This window comes from Arachis hypogaea, chromosome 16 (genome assembly GCF_003086295.3).
Source record: "Arachis hypogaea cultivar Tifrunner chromosome 16, arahy.Tifrunner.gnm2.J5K5, whole genome shotgun sequence".
NCBI classification, from domain to species: domain Eukaryota; kingdom Viridiplantae; phylum Streptophyta; class Magnoliopsida; order Fabales; family Fabaceae; genus Arachis; species Arachis hypogaea.
This window is the reverse complement of record NC_092051.1, coordinates 78,543,934-78,560,998: the sequence shown is the minus strand read 5'-3', so window position 1 is coordinate 78,560,998 and position 17,065 is coordinate 78,543,934. Positions and strand designations below refer to the sequence as shown.

Here is a 17,065-nt window from a genome sequence, read left to right as displayed (position 1 = left end):
ACAGGATTTAGGTTAAAGTTCACGTACAAACGGGGTGTAGACATTGGCTGGTCTCACAATATATACATATAAATAGAGAACGATATTCACCCTAGACTCAGAAGACTATCTAGAGCGGAATCCTCTTTGCAGAAGCATCATCAATGAACTACGGTAAGGTACTCTCACTTCCATCTGAAGGGGGAAAGGAGAGAAAAGGGGTAAGAACTGGGGAGTTCTTAGTAGGGCCGGGGTTATTAGTTATGTTCATTAATTCTATGTTGTTTAGCAGACTAATAACAGAATACAGAGAAGTAGTAAATAGAAAATACAGATAAATAGAGAAGATAGAGAAAACAGATAGCAGAACACAAATAGAAGAATACAAGGAAATAACACGAACACAAACATAGAGAATAGAATACAAACAAGGAACACATACATTCATGCAACAATCATAATAGAGAAAATACACAACCAAGTATGATGCATGTCTAGCGCTAGTGCAGGTAATGAGCTCATTTGTCGGTTTCTACCCGCTCCCGACGTAACGCAAAGCAGCTGAAATGGGTATGGCTTTCCTGTTGGCTATACCCCTGTGTACAGGAAATTACCCCTCTGCCACCACAGGGTCCACTGCACGTAGGAAATAACACATCTACCATTGCAGGAATGTATGCCGACACACCTTCTGTATACAGGAAATAACCCCTCTGCCACTACAGAAATGGAACAAGTGGTCGTGGTACTTCTGTAGCAGGAAATAACCACTCTGCCTTACAAAAATAAAGTGTGGATCTGTACCGTAGGAAAGCATTCTCAGTGGTCGCACCACCATCTATCTGACTGCCTCATTGCAGCAGATGAACAAACAAATAACTCTGGAGTTGCCTTAATGCAATAAATAAACAAACAAGCATCTCTTGGGTTGCTTTAAGCAACAAATGACCCTTCAACAGGTCCTCTGCTTTTTATCATACTACTCTTTTCTCTTTGTTTCTTTACTCTGCTCTGATTACTCTCTTCTCTGTATCTCTTTACTTTTATCAGATTATTCTACTTAACGTATGTATTTAAAGCTTATGTAAATTTCGGTATGAATAGTTAGCCTGTCCCAAGTATAGGTTCATTAAGTCTATACTGAAACAGTTTAACTTTTCATATAATACCTAACCCTAGTCGCAACTCAAGGACTAACTATGTTACCCTAGTTCGTTCACTAATCTCTGTCTGTTTTTCTGTCATTAAAATTTTACAGACTTTTTCTTTGGCTTTTATCTTTTCTTTAACTTTTTATCTTTTCTTTATCTTTGCCTCACTAATATATTCTTACCTTTCCCTAAGTGTTTTATGAAGGTAATTATGAGATTCTGCACTTAAAGTTGTCTTTCTAAAGCTTTTATAAAAAACTGCCTTTTTCACATTATTTTATTATTATTTATTATTATATTATTAAATTTTCAAAAATTACCTTGCCTTTACCTTTTAACCTTTAAAATTAACTTTTTACCCCGGTAACTTTTAATATTTCTACTTTAACCACCCTAACTTTCAGAAATTACAAAATAACCCCTCAAACACCAAAATATTTACTTCCTTGCCCTTTCTAAGATCTAAAAGGTGTTCTTCATTGTTCTTCACCACACTCAAAGTGTTCTTCATGTTCTTCATATATTCTTCAAATTCTTTCTCTGTTTTTACCCGTTTTTCAGTCTTTTCAACAACCGATTTTTACCAAAATTCAAAATAAATTCCCAGCCACTAAAACCCCATATTTTCTACATGATTTTAGCACAAATTGAACCCCAATTTAGGGCCTAGAGTTTCGTTTTCCAGAAGCCACAAGAACACACATTCATAGCTTGAATTTCATCAAATTTCATCAAAATTTCACCAAATTTTCACCAAGAATCAATCATATATGCAACCAATTTTTAGCACAGCCAAATCATACAACATTCACACAACTCAAACATAAATATTCAAGATTAATTTCGTGACACCCTACCTTGATTTGCTGCTCCAAATCCGGTTACTCTTTGAAGTGTTCTTAAAGCACTTTTTCCTCCTAAAACACATCAAGAACAACTTTAAAACTCTAAACCATCAACTAAGCAAACTTCAGCATCATCTTAGGAAGGTTACCCTCACCTTAAACGTGCAGGAAATCAAAGATCTTTGGCCCACAAGTCAAGCTAAGCAAGAGATCTAAGGAAGAACATCAAGAAAACACTTGTTTAAGCATGTTTCCTTGAAAACCGAATTGAAAGGGGAAAGGAACAACCATCTCACCTTATTTCCAGCCTTGATAAGTTACATGGTTATGTAGAGAAATAAGAGAGGATCATTTTGGTGAAATTGGAGTTTTGATTTGAGTTTTAGTTCAGAAGAAATCAAGCTTTGAAGATTAAGTGTTCATGAAGGTTTCTCTATTTTCTCTCTTGTTATTTTCGGCCAAAATGATGAAATGAGACAGCCTTGGAGGTCTTGGGGGTGTAAGGTGAGTTGTGATTGGTTGGCTTGGAGGTGGGTTAAAATAATATTAAAATATCTCAGGTGTATAACTACTAAAACTAGATGTATCAGAACACTCGTAAAAACATCTCTAAAAATTATTTTCTGATCTACTAGCATAAATGACACTAGTAACGTATTTATTATGATAATAGAACATGTATGATGAGGCCTTAGCATGACTAAAGTCATGAGAGAGTGCTGGTGCTAAACTGCACCAGTAAACTGTGAACCCGGTTAAACCGATTTTCTACTTTTAACTAAAATAGACCAGGTAACCTTATAATATCATTCAAGCATTTTCTAATACTAATATAATGATAATATTATACTATTATCTCTCTTCTATCATGAATCGAGTTCGGTTCGTCAAACAGAGACTATTTACGAAAGTTAGAATCAAAACTGCCAACCGATACGGTTCAAAAACTAGGTTCTTCACGATTGCATTATCGAGCTTGCCTCTGAAGATGTTCTAGCTTAAGGATGACATAATGACAATGAGGATTGAGATGCTTGATGATATATCAGAGGTGTTCCCTTTACTGATCTTCCGGAGAAATCCGTACTTTCAGAAAAGATCTCACCTACTCGAAAATCAGGGTTATTACAAGTAACGAAGATTGGGTGATTGTCATGGGTCACCCCTTCATTCTGACTTAACTGAATTAACTCCAATTATGATGCCAGTTTAGGCGTTTTACGCCAAGATGTTTTAGGCTGGCTTTGGATGCCAGTTTGGGCCATCAAATCTAGAGAAAAGTATGGACTATTATATATTTCTGGAAAGCCCAGGATGTCTACTTTCAAACGCAATTAAGAGTGTGCCAATTGGGCTTCTGTAGCTCCAAAAAATTCACTTCGAGTGCAGGAGGGTCAGAATCCAACAGCATCTACAGTCCTTTTTCAGCCTCTGAATCAGATTTTTGCTGAGGTCCCTCAATTTCAGCCAGAAAATACCTGAAATCATAGAAAAACACACAAACTCATAGTAAAGTCCAGAAATGTGATTTTTGAATAAAAATAATAAAAATATAATAAAAAGTAACTAAACATACTAAAAACTATGTAAAAACAATGCCAAAAAGGGTATAAATTATCCGCTCATCACTACTCCCACAATTCCCAGGATTCGGATTGATATAAGAGCCTAGCACTCTCCTTTCTTGTGGGGGAGCATGGTTTCCCACTAGTTCATCCGGATGATTGTGTGCTTCACCTTCCATATTTTGAGTTGGATTCTCTTCTTCTTCTTCTTCTTCACCAACCCCCATTTTACCTCTTGCTACTGCCTCTCTTTTCAATCTCCAAAATGTCCTCTCAAGTTCAGAATTGTAGGAGGTTAAAGCCCCTCTCCTCCTTATCATACACAACACAAAACATAATCTAAAACAAGGATGAACACCCTCTTGGGAGAAGGGTGGGTGAGTCAAGTTAGTTGATGCAGAGCATCAAACAGTTAATGTGCTTTTTGTTAGAATGGATATATATACAATGAACAATTGAGAATTCAAGTGCTAAAAGAAATAAAGAAATTAAGGAACTGAAATTAAAGTAATTAACAAAGTAAAGAAAAATTCTTAATCTAAATACCCATCAACTTAATCATTGTCAATTCAAAATCAATCCCCGACAACGGCACCAAAAACTTGATGACCAAAATTCACTATATCACTATAATGAACTTGTCTTTGGCAAGTATACCAAATTATCATCAAGTAATAACTCACAAGAGTGCGGTCGAATCCCACAGAGATTGATTGATTGAACAACTTTAGTTACTGGGGGAATTAGGCAAGCTATTTGATAAACCCCAATTTTGTGGTTTATCTTGTGCTTAATTTGGGGGATTTTATCACATTTTCCCACATTTATTCAATGAAATAGCATGGTTTTGCAATTCTCCCTTGATTTGTGCTTAAATGTGAAAACATACTTTTTAGGCCTTAAAATAGCTAAATTCAATTCACTTTAATTACATTCGATACCTTGATATGTTTGTTGAGTGATTTCAGGTTCATAAGGCAAGTATTGGATGGAAGAAGTGAGGAGAAAAGCATGCAAAGTGGGAGAACTCATGAAGAAATGAAGGAATCGCAAAGCTGTCAAGCCTGACCTCTTCGCACTCAATCAATCATAACTTGAGCTACAGAGGTCCGAATGAGGAAGTTTCAGTTGCGTTCAAAAGCTAACATCGGAGGCTTCAAAATGATATAAAATTTGCCATAGTTGCCTAAGGTCTAGGGATGCGCACACACACTGTACACGTGCGCACCGATGGAGCATATGGTTCACTAAAGTGAAATCATAGCCAGCGATTTGTAGCTCATTTTGGGCCCAATCCACTTTATTTCTGATGCTATTTCATGCTGAATTCAAGCTTGGGCAAAGGGGGACCAATTGTTTGTAGCTTAGCATCACGTAGTGTAGTTTCTAGAGAGAGAAGCTCCCTCTTCTCGCTAGAATTAGGTTAGGTTAGGTTAATCCATCTTAGATCTAGGCATGATTTCTTGAATTCATCTTGTTTCCTTTACAATTTCTTATTTCTACTACTCTATTCTTCTTAGTTTTCTTGTTAATTTCCCTTTTATGCTCTCTTTTATGTTTATGGATGCTCATGTTGGATTTAGATCTCTATTAATGCAATTTGATGTTGATGTTTCTTTTATTGATGATTTAAGTTGTGAATCTACTTTTCTTGCAATTGGTAGGTGGTAGATTTATTATTCTCGCACTTTTACCATGCTTTCTATTTGTACCCACCAAGTGTTTGACAAAATGCTTGGTTGGGCTTTAGAGTAGATTTTGAGCATTCTTGGCTTGGGAAGAGTAATTGGGTAATCTTGAGTGATTAATACCCAATTTAGATTGGTAATCTAGAGTTGTTAGTTAATATCATTTTCAATGACTCTAATCTCTTGCTAATTCAATTAGTGAGTTGATTAGGAATTTTGATTTGAGATTAACTAGTCTTGTTCGACTTTCTCTAATGGAAGATAACTTATACCTTCTTCCAACATTGGGGATGACAAAATAAGATAAATTCTTGTTAAGTATTGTTATGATTAATGACTAGGATAGAAAGCCTATGATCTCAAACCTTGCCACGAATGTCTCTCTTTATTAATTGCTTTCTTTAGTTACTTGCTTGATTTATTCTTCTTGTCATTTAATTCTTGCCAATTAATTTCTTTCCTTCTTATCAATCAAACCCCCCTTTGTTCTTCATAGCCAATAATTGACCACTTAATTGCAATTCCTTGGGAGACGACCCAGAGTCTAAATACTTCGGTTAATTTTCATTGGGGTTTGCACTTATGACAAAACCAAATTTAATTTGATTGGGAGGATTGTTTGTTGGTTTGGACTATACTAACAACGGAATTATTTTGTGTGAAATTCTATACCGACACGACATTTTTCTTAAATCACTAATCAAGAGAATTGTTGAGTGTAGAATTCTAAATAGCAGAATTATAAATGACTTAAAGATAAAGAAAAACAATAAAATGCAGAAATGTAAAGAGCATGAAAGTAAATTGCAGAAATATAAATGACTGAATTGTAAATGGGGAATGGGATGATAACAGAAATTAAAGAAAGCTATAAAGAATAGGGAAGATAAAAATAGGGACGATTCATTGGGATTGGGAGATATTTCTCTCTTTGGATTAAATTCAGATCATCTCATCTTCAATCATATAACTCATTGACCTCTTGGCAATCATGATTGATTGAACCCCAATTCCTTGGTGATTCAATCTCTCAAATCTTGATAATCAGCCAATTCCTTGGTCTAATTGCTCATGAAGAAAGATAAGCTTGGTCCCTGATTTTACCACACATCCTCATAGATCCAAATATTTGGGTAGATTTCATGTCACCGTATCCAATCCCAAAACCCAGATCTACTCAATGTGAGAAGGGATTTCAAGCATGGTTTCATGTTTCCTTTTCCAAGGGTCCCATGAAACCCAATTTGTATTAAACCTCTTTTCCAAGATGATTGAACACTAAGCATGAAGAACGAAGAAGAAAAAGAAGAAATTCACTATCAATTAATACATCAAGTACAATAGAGCTTCCTCCCCCAATGAGAGGGAAGTTAGCTACTCATAGCTTCCAGTACAAACAGAATTTCCCAACTGAAAATCAAACAAAGTGCAAAATAAAGAAAGGTAAATGTTCCAATTAGATTCAGGGTACCTGATGTGTGGAAATCGATCCAACACAAAACTCACCGACAAGTGTACCGGGTCGCATCAAGTAATAATAACTCACATGAGTGAGGTCGATCCCACAGGGATTGAAGGATTGAGCAATTTTTGTTTAGTGGTTGATTTAGTCAAGCGAATCAAGTATTGGTTGAGTGGTTTATAATTGACAGAAGCTAAATTGCATGAATTGTAAAGGGAGAGGGAAGAATTACAGTAAATTAAAGAGAACAAGAAGTAAGAGTGCTGAATCTTAAAGAATAAGTAAATTAAATTGCAGAAGCTTAGATTGCAAGAAATGTAAATAACTAAATCTTAAAGTGCAAGAAATGTAAATTGCTTGAATTATAAAAGGGTTCAGGGAGCTGGGATTGCAGAAATTAAACAAGCAGAAGTAAATTTCAACAAAACAGAAGAGTAGAAGGTGAATTGAAGTGAAGTAGATTTAAACAGAAAAGTATAAATGCTTGAGAAATTAAAATAGGAAGTGATGCTTAATTTGCAGCAATTAAAAGGATGTTGAAGATCTCAGGAGTGGAAGAGACTAGAAAACAAGTCTAGATCTCAAATCCTTCCTTGATCCAACAAGAACAATTGCAAAATGAAAATATAAAAGTAAATTGCAGAAGAAAAGAAAGTTGGAAGCAGTAAACAGAATTTGAATTATGCAGAAAAGTAAACAAGAGATCTCAAGGTGAGATTGAAGCAGAAGTTCTTCAATTCTCCACCCAAGATCAAAAGCAAGAAAACTAAAGAGTGCTCAAGCAAGAACAAGGAAGAAGAGAGATCAATTCCCCTTCCCAATTCTCTAAGATCTAAATTCAAAAATAAAAGCTAAAAATTACAAAAATGGAAATTCAAAGAAGCAAAAGAGAATTTTAAAGTAAGTCAAAAGGTTCTCCTTAAATCAAACTAACACCTATTTATACACTTCCTAAATTGGATCTAAGAATTTGGATGGGCTCTAAAATTTGGTGAAGAAATGAATTAATTTGAATTTTTGATGAATTTTTGGCCCATGGTGCACCTCCCAGGGGAAGGTTTGGCTCTTGGCAAGAGCTTTGGCCAAGAGCTTTGGTCCCCTTTCTTGCCAAAGTGTTGCGCACGATCCTTCCCTTGTGACAATAGAACAAAGCTCTTTGTAAGAGCTTTTGAGTTCTTGGCAAGAGCTTTACTTGTCCTTGAGGTCCCTGGTTCAAATATTGGGTGGAGCACATGTGGACCTAATTTCCTTGGCACAAGAGTAGCGCCCAAAGTCTTGCTTCCTTGAGGTGCCCAGTTCAATCCTTGGTGAAGGAAGTTGCTGGCGATTTTCCTTGGCAAATGAGTGGCGCACAAGGCCTTGCTTCCTTGATGCTCCCTGTTCGAACCTTGCTGAATGAAAACAAGCCAATTTTGGCTTGTTTTTCCTTGTGGAATAGCGCTGACCTCCTCCCCTTGGTCATGGGTTCAAGTCTTGGTGAGTGCATAGTTGAGCTTTTCTTCCTTGATTTCCTTCAAAGCATGCCTGAAAAAGCTCTTAGCAAGAGCTTTTGAGCTCTTGGCAAGAGCTTTTGAGCTCTTAGTAAGAGCTTGGCTCTTGCTTCCTTCTTCCATATGCTTTTGATAAAGCTCTTGGCAAGAGCTTCTAAGCTCTTGGCAAGAGCTTGGCTTCTGATTATTTGAAGGAAAGCTCTCCACAAGAGCTTTAAAGCTCTTGGCAAGAGCTTTAAAGCTCTTGGCAAGAGCTTTATGCTCTTGTTTCTTGACTCCACCCACGCTTCTCCTTGTTTGAGCCACGCTTCTCTTCCTTGTGCCACGCTTTCTTTCTTTGCTTAGATCATGCTCCTTAGGCTACGCTTTTCTTATTTTTTTTCTTTTCTTTACCTACAAGTAATCAAAACAACCAATCAAAGTATCACAAAATTCACAAAGCTTAAAATTCATTTAAAACTAATTAATTTTAGTTTAAACTTCATGATTTTTTATCAATTAAAGGGTGGTTGATTGATTCAAAGAAACCATGCAATTCCACTCCAAATTGCTAACTTACAATGCAAGAAAGTGCATAAAACCTAATAAAAACAAAGAAAAAGACTAGTAAAATTGAGCTAAGATGACTTGTCATCACAACACTAAACTCAAAACTTGCTTGTCGCCAAGCAAGAAAAGAGTTATGCTCAAAAGTTCTTTTCAATTAGAATGGGTTGAAGAATAACTTGTAATGTTCTGTGAGTGAAGTGATTAAGTGACAATGGGGTGAACTCTAAATTATATGCTCATGCAAGGGCTTCAGTGCTTACTAGTCCCTATATCTTGGGAGTCTTAGGTCCTAGGACTTTCATCCAAATGATATCATGGAGATCTCTCTATAGGTAATCACCTTGAAGCAGCTTATGATTTTTTTGTGTTTTGGCTTTGACTCTAAGTATCATGTCTCAAAGCGGCTCTTTAAATAAGCTTTCAATCAATACTCCTAAACCAGTTGGTTTTAAGGTATTAGGTATTAAAGCACCCCTAAGGATTTACTTATTCAAGCCTCTTTCTTTGACACAATTCGACCACAAGCATTTACTAGGATAACAACTCTTTGAGTTCTTGTTTCTTTCTTCTTTTCTCCCTAGTAATTGATGCTCAGAGCCTTGGGCCATGCTCTGTTGTTTTTTTATATTCTCTTTATTTTCTTTTGTTTGCTGCTTCTTGGATCAATAAATGTTTGAGAATCTCCACAATACTTCTTTGAACTCTATGTCCTGCCTATGAGCTCCCATGCAAGTTTCACAAGCATGCAACCTCAATGCATAATCATACAACTAGAACCACCACTTCTCCTAATCTTTTGCTTGCCTCAAAACTGTTTAATTCTTTAATCCTTCTTTTCAAAGAACTGTCATGTGATTCCTTTTTGAGATATTGAGTGCAAACAAGTTTGGAGAGTATAGGGTTGTGAATGATCAAGCATCTTAATTATTGAATTACAGAGAGATTATACTAGACAGAAAGACAGATAGGGGTATAATATCACTTTCAATCATAGCAGTGATGCAAAATAATCACTTAACAATACAACCTTTTGGAGTTTGCTTGCTTTACTCCTCATCATCATCATTGCTGGTCCTTACATTCCTTTTTCCTCCTTTTGGTTGATGATGCTTAATCCTTCCAAAAATTTGTATGATACTGTGCAATGATATTGAAAGTTGCTTGTTTCCAAGCACTTAAAAGATGGTTAGCATGCATTAATTTATTTGTGGGCTTTTGAACTTACTTTAGTGTGGAAACACCAAACTTAGTACCTTGCCAATGGTTCTCATGCATCAAATTAACCATGTGTGAAACTTTCCATACCACTCCTTGATGCTATTCAACAAATTCTAAAGTATGCAAAATTTTTGAAAGACTTGTGTACACAAGGATATGATAGGAGAATTGGAGACATTATCCTTTGGTAGTTTAATTTCTTCCTTGATGGAACCTATTCCAAGAAAATGTGGTGACCCTGGACTGTGCTTAGTGTCTTGTTGTATTGTTGGATACACTTTTCATGATTGTATGTGTGACTTGGGAGCTTGTGTAGGCATCATGCCACTTTCTATCTATGTGCGGTTGAATTTAGCTCCATTAAAGAAGTCGGCGGCGAGATTTGCCTTAGCCGATAAGAGTGTGATCACAGTGATGAGGATAGCGGAAGATGTACTCGTGGCAATTAAGGATTTGGTTTTTCCGGTTGACTTTTACATCCTTGAAATGCCTCCAACAGAAAATAGAAGCTCCTCCTCTGTTTTACTTGGTAGACCCTTCCTCAAAACCTCCAAATTCAAGTTAGATGCCTTCACCGGTATATATTTCTTTGGGGTTGGAGACAAGACTATCAAGTTCAATTTAGAGGAAGCTATGAACACTACAAGAAAAATACCCATTCTGCCACACTTTTTTTAAGCTACATTTGAAAAGCGTAGCCTATTCATAGAATAGGCTACGCTTTTCTCCGTGTTGCCTTTTTATAAGAGAAAAGGATACACAATTGTGGCATCATTTAAAAAGTGTAGCCTTAGGTATTATAGAAATCACTTATAAAGCATAGCCGTAGATTGATACCTATGGATTCACTTTTCGTATCAAAGGGAACGCTTTTAGAAAGTAGCCTATTTATTAAGTTTTGGGTGCATTTTAAAAGTGATGCCTAATGTATCTAGAACTAAAAACTTAATACTTGTCAAATTTTTTCCTCTTTAACACTTGTAAATTTTTTCCCTCTTAACTTTTTATCCAGTTCACACTTAATGAAAAATTTCCCTCTAAGAGAAGAAAACCATTTCACCTTTCACAAAAAAAAAAAAAAATCTGCTCACACTCAGCTCACAAAGAAAACCATTTCACACTCAGCTCACAAAGAGAAGAAAACCCTCATCGTCATCACCCTCAGCTCACTCATCATCACCCTCGCTCAGATCGCTCATCATCACCCTCAGAAAACCCTCACTCACCACTCACCACTGACTCATCATCGCGAATCGAAGCTAACCACTGACCCCCACTCACCACTCACCCTCAGCTCACTCATCATCACCCTCAGCTCACTCATCATCACCCTCAGAAAACCCTCACTCACCACTCACCACTGACACATCATCGTGAATCGAAGCTAACCACTGACCCCCACTCACCACTCACCGCCACACACCACCCCCACTAACCACTAACCACTGACTGTCAATCGAAGCTAAGTCGCCCTCTTGCACAGATCGTAGCGCGCCACCCAGACCGTTCATCTACCTTCGTAGTCTCTGCTCTCACCATCACTGGTCACCATCGTCGTATCTGCACTCACTGTCGCCGCTCAACCAAGTTGTCTCTGCTCTCACCGTTGCATCTCACTCTTGTTGTCTCTGTGCCGACCGTCGCCGCGCACCTAGCATCATCGTTCTCTCTGCTCACCATCATCGAGAAGGTGTGTATAGATTTTCATTTGGTTCTGAAATTGGAGGTTTAGGGTTCCGATTTAGGGTTTTTAATTTGGGGGGTTTTGTACACTAATTGCCTGTTATCCGTGAAATCTGAAGTTTGGTTTAGTTCAAGTGATTCAGTTGTTGTTTACTGAAATCTGAATTGAGTAGAGGTTGCTTGTTGTTCTAAACCATACTTGTTTGGGTAATAGAAAAATGAAATGCAGTCACTGCCATCACATGGAACTAATTGGTTATGATTCTTTATTGCTTCCTTAATTGCCTCCGGTAAGACAAGAAAATCGAGATTTCTTAATATATTTCTGTCACGAATAATTCTATGAATCAAAGTTTCTTCTGTACAGAAAAAATCATTGAATAGTTCTTCTGCATAGAAATTAAAAGTAGTATATGGTTCTTTAATTAGAGGTCACAAGAGAGCAAAGTATATGGTTCTACTTATATATGCATAGAGAGAAAGGGCTGAAACAGTTGATGGACAAAGATAGTGTGGTGCACAAGAAGGTGAAATAGATGAAGAATATGGCTGGAAAAGCTGTCCTTAATGGTGTTCTTCTTTGAATTCTGTTGAAGAACTAATTGAGGATATCGTAGGTAGCAATTTATAACTATTCTGTTGTGTTTCATGAATATAGTTTTCCTTTCTTAGAATCAATGAATAAATTAGTGTGATAGAGAATTTTCTGACTAATATGATATAAGTTAGAAATTAAATTATTGTAGTAGGTCTATCAATTTTTCTTGAACTGTTGCCAGATCTTTCTATTCCCATATGCTCTATTTTAATGTTGACTAAACCTCTATGATAGTGATGCTATTAGCTTTAGCACTAAGTCATACTTATTATCATTAGTGGAAAATTACAAATTATAATTTTTTCATCTTCGTGACCTACTTCCTTATATATACGCCTGCTGAATGGTGTTATCAAGTTTAAAAGCATTCAAACTACTTTAAACAGTTGAAAGAAAGATCAAAAAAACTATGATACGAAATGCAACATGGTTAAGAAGTTATTAGTCTCTGCTTATCTGAGACAGAATCCTACTTAGTTTATTGAAATTCAATTGTTTTTAGGTTTATCAATATGTTTTGCAGCTTGGTTTATCTTGACATTCTCATGCCACCATTAATAGAGAAACGGTAGCAACTTCCAATTTTTTTTTGCAGCCTGGTTTATCTGGTTTTGTAATTTTTTTTGAGGATTTGTTGTTCTGATATTTGGGGTTTTACAATCTTGTGTAATTTCTGCTTCTTACTATGTTAGAGTTTGCTTTTTTATTTTGCATTTTGCTTTATTATTTTGCATCTTGCTTTGTTAGGGTTTGTAGTTGTTATTAGTGTTATTCTCTCATTGGAAACTAAGTACCAGCAGGTTTGGCAAGTGAGACTATAACCGATGACAGGGATACAACATATGAAGAGGATATCAACTCTGCTGGGACCAAGAAAAGTGATTCAAAAAGGTACAAGTTGTCTTACAAGCTTGCTGAGCAAAATCGATTTTCTGGTCCTTTCTATATCAAGTTAGTTTCTTCCAAATATTGAATTAACCTCAATGTAAAGTGTTAGCCGGACACTGAAAAGTTTCACATGCTGTTGGAAAATTTAGAATCATATATTAATTCTATTCAAATTACAGGTTAAAATGACGTTAGAACTTTTGTGAAAAAATGAGGTTCGACTCTGTTCCTATATTAATGATATTCAAGGTCAGGGATATGGAAAGAAAGCAGGTCACTCAATGTTCTTTCTTGAGAATATTTTTGTTCCACCAATCAAATTCCGCCCTCCCACTAAAGGAGGTGATATGGTAAGTGTGAATAATAAATAAAGACTGTTAACGAGTTGTACTATTTCTCTATCTTCTTTGTTTGTACTCCATGTTCTTGCTTCTACTGTGGAGTGTGGAATATTTCCAAAGTTTGTCAATGCAAGGTATAGGTTTAGGGAAGTACTCTGAATTTGAAATTGTTGTGGGATATAAATGTAGGAAAAATGTACTTATGAAATTGTTAGCAGATATATATAGATTGGAAAATGAAGGATTTTTGTTAGAAAATTCTATCATGACTCATGCGGGCCATTCTTAGGAAAGCAAGCCAGCAGGATGTAAAGGTAATGTGAACACACTTACCCCTTCAATTTAGCTAATCTCATTTAATGGGATAAGGCTTGTAAATTGCTGGCATTCAAAGTATAACTACTCCTTTTTAGTCCTTTCATTGTTTTGTGAATACTTGACTATCTTTTTTATTCTACATTCACCTTATTGACTTGGACTTGGGCAATTGTGTTTGTAGGTATCGGAGCATGCTCATACTATTTTGTTGAGTAAGATTCTGCAGTCTAACATAAGATTAGGGGATGCCCATCTAAACAAGGAGGATCCCTCGATGGTTTTAGCCAGGTGGGTGGAACTTCAGCAATCTGTAAATGTGCTCTTTACCAGTAACACTTCTGGTGAGAATTTATGCTGTTTTGTTTTGTTTTGTTTTGGTTTCTTTTTTTAGTTGTAACATGCAGACCTGGGTGTAGTTGGGTAATATATTTTATAAATATCTTTAGATTCTTGTTTGATTCTTGTTGCCCCCATTCTTCCAAAAAACGGGATAGAATTTCAGCACAAGGCAAAAAATAGACTTATGGTAATTCATGCTTTGTGATAAATGGTTTCGTGACGATACATTTGCATAGCCACTAGTTCATAATGCAGAAAAATTTATTGGCTTGATGCATCATCATTTGCTGCTTTTATGGAAAGGAAACTTTATGATATTAGATTATGCTTTCTCTCCCAATTTAAATTTCCAGTCAGTTTTCCTGTTAATATGCTACTTTTGCTTCTTGACATTGCAGGAAAAACAGAATATGTTTATGCTCGCGTGAAGCTTTCAAGATATTCTTTAGAGGTTTTTCTATTCATTATCCTTAAAAAATCTTGCCGTCTATGTTTGTTTAATGTTTTTTTTTTTCCGAGGATGCAAGTTCCATGGTTAATATAATATATCAAATATTTATGTGGCTTTTTCCTTAAACCTACAGGTAGCTTTGATTCTAGACCACATATATAATTCCATATAGTAACACATATTTAACAAAATAATTTCAAAATGATTTAGAGTCAACTGAACTACTTTTCAAACAAATTGAAGCAAAATGCCCAAGAAATTCAACCCTTAAGATCCGGACCACAGAGCCAGGACACACAACATAAAATACCAAAAAATGTGTTTCCTCATTTCCATAAGGAAATGCATCAGAACAAGGGAAGAACAAGTGTCATACAATTTCTGAGTAAGCACTAGACATTACACATATGTGAGGGGAAATAATCTTGTGTAGTTTATTAGGGAACTTGTCTTTATTGTTAAGTGTTAATACAATTGTGTACTGCAGTTTAAATAAAAGACTTGATGTTAGGGGAGCATTAGATTTGTATAAGGTTTATAAAGAAGTATCCTTATTCATAGAATGAGCGAGGACTAAAAAACTCAAAAAAGGAAAATTTCAGGCTAATTCCCTTGAGATATACACAAGGATATGTTCAGACCACTGGCTCATGTATTCATCTATGATTTATTTGTGTTTATTACTTTATTACACTTTGTAAGAAAATGTCATTGCTGATTATTAATTATACTCTTGTTAGGTTCTGTTTAAAGATTTGCCTGCTACTATTTCTAAAATATCATTTCCAAAGACGATGAAATGGAATTCCCAGGTATGTGGGATTTGAGGCAGATGAAGAACCAGAAATCTCCCAAATACGATCTTCCGTTGAACAAGATATTTAAAGAACAAGATTTTTTTCTCTTCTATCAGAAGGTTAATAATTTTTATTAGAAGATACTTATGTAGGATACAATATTTTGGTTTTTTATAGTTTATTAGTAGTAAATTCTAAGTGGTCTAATGTATATTTTGATATGGGTATGTTTAATTTAGTGTGAGATGTATGAATACTCATTTATGATCATCCCAATATTTTTAGTTCATTATAAATATATTTTGTTAAAGGATAATTTTTATTATTTAAAGAATATTGTATGGTATTATTATGTATTTATTTTTATTTTATAATTTTTGACTAATTTAATTAAAAAAAATAGGATTATATAATCATATTACTAAATATTAGGTTTTAGAAAAAAAATTATTAGAATATATATATAGAAAATAAAAAAAAACAATGAGGGACCTAAGGCTACACTTATATACAGTAGCTATAGTATACAAAAAAAAGAGGGATCTAAGGCTACGCTTATAAAAAGTAGCTATGGTATACAATGTGGTTACGCTTTACAAGTGATGCAGTAGGGGTTGAAAAGCGTAGCCTATTCTTGAAGAACGAAAGCTGAAAAGCGTAGCCTTTGGTCCTGGACAGCATCACTTGAAAAGCGTAGCCTATTCCCAAACGCCAAAAGCGTAGCCCTTGGTGCAGAAAAGCGTAGCCTTTGAGAATAGGTAGCGGCCGAATAGGAATCACCCCAAAAAGCGTAGCCGTAGCCCAAAAAGCGTAGCCGTAGCCTAAGGCATCATTTTTTTTCACTTTTGGCTACATTTTTCAAGTGTACCTGAATGGGTGTTTTTCTTGTAGTGGAAACATCCTCTCGAAGAACATTTCGTGCTCCGATGTGATGTGATTGATGAAGTGGTAGCAGAAGTGCAAGAAGAAGACCATGACAAGTTGTGCTACCCCATTGTTGAGGAGACAGATGACCAAGAAGATGAACATGAAGAAGTTATCGAGAATGAATCCCTTGAGATTGATGAAAAGGAACCTCAACTTGAGATAAAAAGTGAATTGAAGCCCCTTCCATCTCATTTGAAGTATGCTTTCTTAGAGGATAACCAAAGGTTTCTGATCATTATTGCTAGTGAGCTCTCAAGTGAAGAAGAGGGAAAGCTCCTAGATGTTCTCAAAAAGTACAAGAAAGCAATAGGATGGAGCCTAGCGGATATTGTGGGAATTGACCCCCGCAAGTGCATGCATAGGATATTCCTCCAAGATGGAGCTAAGCCGGTTAGGCAACCGCAAAGGAGGCTCAACCCAACCATCCTCGATGTAGTGAAGAAAGAGGTCACCCAATTACTGGATGCGGATATCATATACCCAATTTCCGATAGTGAGTGAGTGAGCCCGGTTCAAGTTGTCCCCAAGAAGTCGGGCATCACAACGGTCGAGAAGGACGACGGTGAAATGGTCACTAAAAGAGTACAAAATGTGTGGTGAGTATGTATTGACTACAGAAGATTGAACGCCGCCACACGGAAGGACCATTACCCCTTACCCTTCATCGATCAGATGCTAGACCGCTTGGCAGGTAAATCTCACTACTGCTTTCTTGATGGATTTACTGGCTACATCTAGATATATATTGCTCCTGAAGATCAGGAGAAGACCACGTT

At 36.1% G+C, this 17,065-nt stretch overlaps 1 long non-coding RNA gene across 2 annotated transcripts; it reads left to right on the top strand.

The window, feature by feature from the left end:
• Positions 1–11,026: 11,026 nt before the first annotated feature.
• Positions 11,027–14,583, top strand: LOC112757178 (uncharacterized). 2 transcript variants are annotated; one of them, XR_011874336.1, is made up of 4 exons: positions 11,027–11,637; positions 13,029–13,119; positions 13,296–14,116; positions 14,513–14,583. It is a non-coding gene; the product is annotated as an uncharacterized lncRNA (long non-coding RNA). The 2 variants fall into 2 exon arrangements; XR_011874335.1 differs by lacking the exon at positions 11,027–11,637 and having other exon boundaries at positions 12,829–13,119.
• The last annotated feature ends 2,482 nt before the right edge of the window (positions 14,584–17,065 follow it).